The sequence below is a fragment of the Lycium barbarum genome, chromosome 12 (genome assembly GCF_019175385.1).
Source record: "Lycium barbarum isolate Lr01 chromosome 12, ASM1917538v2, whole genome shotgun sequence".
Taxonomy (NCBI): domain Eukaryota; kingdom Viridiplantae; phylum Streptophyta; class Magnoliopsida; order Solanales; family Solanaceae; genus Lycium; species Lycium barbarum.
Window position 1 is genome coordinate 88088740 of NC_083348.1, and position 4866 is coordinate 88093605.

A 4866-nucleotide genomic window follows, 5' to 3' on the forward strand; every position below is an offset into this window, starting at 1 on the left:
TCATACTCCATGTACATATATATATATATATATATATATATATATATATACACACCAGATATACAAGTTGTATACATACAGAAAATTAATGAGAATCAATCTCTTCTTCTTCCTCTCCATTTCGTCTTCTTATCTAAATTGATCAAGATTACATATCTGATCCTACACTTCTAAAAACTACACCTATAGAATGGATTGATGTAGAGAGTGAAGTGTCCCAATTTGGTCGAAGAGTCGAAAGATGCTTTAGGTTTTGAGCTTGTCAGTCTGAATAAATAAAGGCAAAATACATTTCTATCACTAATTGGACAATTCCACCAATTTTACAAGTGTAATACTCCATACTTACAAATCAAATAAAAATCCATGTGCGAAACACAAAATCATCGATCAATCAATCTCAATTCTAAACTAATTGGTGTTGGAATAAATAATAAAGTAAAAAAGATAACTCAAAGAAAAGGCTATTATGTCTTAGGATGTTAACGAGGATATAACTCAGATATCGACGCCTCATTTCGTGATGAACCAATAGATTTACTTTTGGCTAGTTCACTAGATTCTGACATTCTTGTGTTGTATTCTTGCCTAAGAGAAATCTCTTGGCTAATATTACTATGCGTATAGTTTGCAGGCCCTGAAGGCATTGGAAGACTCAAAGAGAGGCTGCTGAGCATGAGAACTACTGCAGCCATAGTTGGTCTATCAACCGCATTTTCTTGAATGCACAATAAAACAATGTGGATACATCTCATTATGTCACGAATCAGGCCTGAGCTTCCCCTCAATATGGGGTCTATCAAATTTGTAGTTGTTCCTTCACGCCAGTTCATCCAAGCCTGCCACATTTTAATTCAAGAGTTTAAACTCTACACATTGACAATTTAAAAGAATTTAATGCATGAAGATGGTCCCAACTAGTTCGGCATTGAGGTATAGTTGCTTAATTAAATTATGTTACATGGCTTAGAAGGTCTTCCATAGATTCTCCATTTTTTAAACAAGTGTTTCTTTGGCCACTTAAAATTTCTAGGACTAATACTCCAAAGCTAAAAACATTTGACTTGATTGAAAATTGTCCATGCATTGCATACTCTGGTGCCATATATCCATCGCAAAACAAAAACAAGAATTATATAACATTCGCAACTTAGATATGATTCAATTGATAAAATAGGGAACGCACTACTTGATGTTAAAAGTCAGAACTACACGTTTCATTAAGACATTTCTCAATGAACTTAGGAAATAGTAAAACATTGTGCTACAGAATCAAATTTAGCCTATTCATTCACAGAACTCACTTTTGGCAGAAGGTCATACTTTTTGAAATAAACTTCATTTTCATCATATCGAAAAATACTGATTTTGGAGACAATCAAAGTTCTAATTCAAAAAAATGGAGCTAACCCTTCATGAAGAAATTACCAGAACAAAGTTCATCTGAAAATTCTAGTGACATTTCAAGGAAAGATTTGCTTTTGTCTCAAGGCAGCTTTTATTTTTGCTAAATGGTTAAGGAATCCTTCCCAGTGATATTAGGGCCGGCTCAATACACAAGCCACTAAGGCAAGTACTTTAGGTTCCTAAATTTTGGGGGCCCATTTTCAATAGTTACTAACCCTATGTTTGGATGGTTGTTTCCCGTGGTTCATTAATGTACAGTATGGTATGGTACAATATGGTGTTGTATTGTATTGTTCTGTATTAATGAATACAATGTTTGGATAGATTGTACCGTTTGTTGTGATTTAATAACATTTGTATTGTTTGGTTTGACTGTATGGTACTGTATAATAACTTGTAAGTTTACTAAAATACCTTTAACTCTTAATTAGAAATAATTTATATATATTAATAAAACTTATGTAAAGAATAAAATAGGAACTTTAAAAAATAAGTAGGTAGTGGGTGGGGGAGGGGTGGGTGGTGTGAGGTGGGTGATTGTGAGATGAGAGTGGGGGTTGTGGGTAGTAGGGTGGGGGTGAGTGTTTGTGAGGTGGGGTTGGGTGGTGGTGAGGGGTAGTGGGTAGGGGTGGTGGAGGGGTGGGTAGTGTGGGATGAGGGTGGGGGTGAGTTGTTGTAGGGTGGGGTTGGGCGGTGGTGAGAGGTAGTGGATGGCAGATGAGTGGGGTAGGTGGGGTGAGGGTGGGTGGTAGGGCGGGGTGGGGTTAGGGTGAGTGGCGGGGGTGGGTGGGGTGAGTGGTAGCGTGGGGCAGGGGTGGGGGTGGGGGTAAGTGGTAGGGTGGGGTAGGGGTAGGGTAGGGTGGATGGTATAATGGAGAAATGAAATACGTAACCACGAAAAAATCACCAATTCCGTGGTTTCAAAAATTGGGACTTTTCATGATTATATAAGCATGGAATGAATCACGGGTTTACAATACCATACCACATAATTTTAAGAACAATAGAAACAAACATGGTTTCCTTGGAAAACCATACATTAATGAATCACGAGAAACCACCATCCAAACAGGGGGTAAAAGTAGAGTAAGGTGTATAAATCTTGTTAAAAAAAATTAAATTAAGCTAGAAAATAGTTCATAATAGTAGTATCCTGCGCTCAACAAACTATTCCAAGAAACAACCATCCAAAATTTAAATAATGTCCAATAATTTTGAGTTGAACTATTAAGTCTGTAGAAATAGAATCATGCTTCATCAAAACTTGCACTAATTTCATTTTACTTTAGATGTATACCTCACACATGTTTTATTAATTGATATGGAATGCACGTATGGCACACAGGATGGACGTGCAGCACACGAGATGCACATGTGACGCACGCAACAGCTAATATTAATGAATATATTTGATACCTCTTATTAAGATTTGGCTTTAGGCCAACAATTCCATTGAGCCATCCTTGATTAATATGAAAAAGGAGTAACAATCTATCTAATAATGAGAGATGTAAAGCTTAATACGTCCCCACAATTCTGCTTGTGTTGCCTCGAGTTTCATCTAATGTAAATACCTCTGCCATGCCAAAGTCTGCAATTTTAGGATTCATTTTTGCATCAAGTAGAACATTACTAGCTTTGAGATCACGATGAATGATCCGAAGCCTAGAATCCTCATGAAGATAAAGAATTCCCCTAGCAACGCCTCCGATGATTTTGGATCGCCTTTCCCAATCCAATTGCCTACGTTTAATTGGATCTGGGAACAAGATGAAAAGTAAAATTATGAATTGAGCTTCTATACATCGACAATTTAGAAGAATTTTGCAAAATTAAGTCACTTAAAATACTACTATAAATTTTCCAGAAAATAAGGCAGTAAACGGACAACAGTCAACATGTCAAATTACACTGACAAAACATTAAGCAATACATACCAAATAAAACTTGGTCAAGGCTTGCATTGGGAACAAATTCATACACAAGAAGTCGCTTTGTTCCATCAAGGCAAAATCCCATCAACCTAACCAAATTCCTGTGTTGAAGCCTGACAACCAACAAGACCTCATTTTATTTTTGAATTCTAGATCACCTTGGCCTGAATCAGCTGACAATCTTTTCACTGCTACTTCTTGTCCATTTGGAAGCTGATGAGTCATAGTGGGGGTTCGGGGAAGGGAAGGACAAATAATCACAATTATCCCAATGACCATTTTGACCACCGCATCTATCACATATACTCCACTCATAGGTTTGGGATTGTGCGCACAATCCGCCCCCGGGAGAATTCAAACAGTTTTGCCATGAGTGTGGTCCTCCACAATAAAGACAAGGGTCATCAAAGTATGCATAACTACCATTCGACCAATTTTCATTATATGATGCCATTGTTTTTTTTTTTTTAGAACTGGACAGTTTCTACAGAAGCAAAAACTGGAAAGTTTTTCAGAACTGGACAGTTTCTGTAAAAGCAAAAACTGGACAGATTTTCAGAACTAGACAGTTTTGCAGTTTTGCAAAAACTGGTCAGTTTTTTTTTTTTTTTTTTTTTTTAATATGTAAAAATAAAATCAAGCAAAGAAAACAACTACACTAATATTTACGAATTTGGACCAAAGCAAGCAGTTGACCCTTGCTACAACCCTTTAAGAAACAGCCATCTAACCCAATGCATCTTCTACAACCACTCAAAAATGATCTTTTCAAGGCATCAAAACAGATGTAGAAACCTAAGAAGCAAGGCTTACCATCTTTAGCAAATTATGTAGTAGACACTCACCATACAAGTACTTCCTGGATTTGTTTTCAACACTTCATCTCTATAATCAAGTATTCTTCCAAACTCTTTTTCTTGATCACCCATGATCACTAGTAAAACCTTAGATCTAGCTCTCCTAACAGTGGACCTGCCAACATGTACACCAAGTTCCTTCCTAATTGCCTCTTGGAGTTTGCAAATTTTGATGTTTGGTTGTTCAGTAATTCTATCTTTGTAGTGGTTGGCTAGGTACTTAGAATTGCACATATAGTTCCTTGTGGTCTGAACACATCTATGTTTAGGATAATATGTTTTGATTTGAAAATTCTTGGTTGAATTGTCGAGTTTAGCATAAATTAACCAAGGACAACCATCCCTACATGTGACCCTCACCCTTGAAGGCTCATTGACAAACTTATCTAACTGAATATGCTTCTGAAGTGAATATCTAGTCACAGCTTCTCTAAACTCATTAACACTCTGAAAATCATACTAAGCTGCCATACTACCTTCTTACATGCAAGGTCAAACCTTATGTATTTACTTTCCCTTCTAGGTTTCAGGGTTACCCCCTCCTCAGCATCATCCTCATCAAATGTACAACTATATGCATCAGAACTAAAGTAAAAGGGTTCATCACCACCTACCTTTCCTTCCAAACCTCTTTCATTAGGTTCTGTTTCATCAAATCCTATGTCTTG

General features: G+C 36.8%; 1 pseudogene; it reads right to left on the reverse strand.

Annotated features, from left to right (window-relative positions):
* Positions 1 to 482: 482 nt before the first annotated feature.
* LOC132624616 (cysteine-rich receptor-like protein kinase 10) lies at positions 483 to 3566 on the reverse strand (annotated as a pseudogene).
* Between the last annotated feature and the right edge of the window lie 1300 nt (positions 3567 to 4866).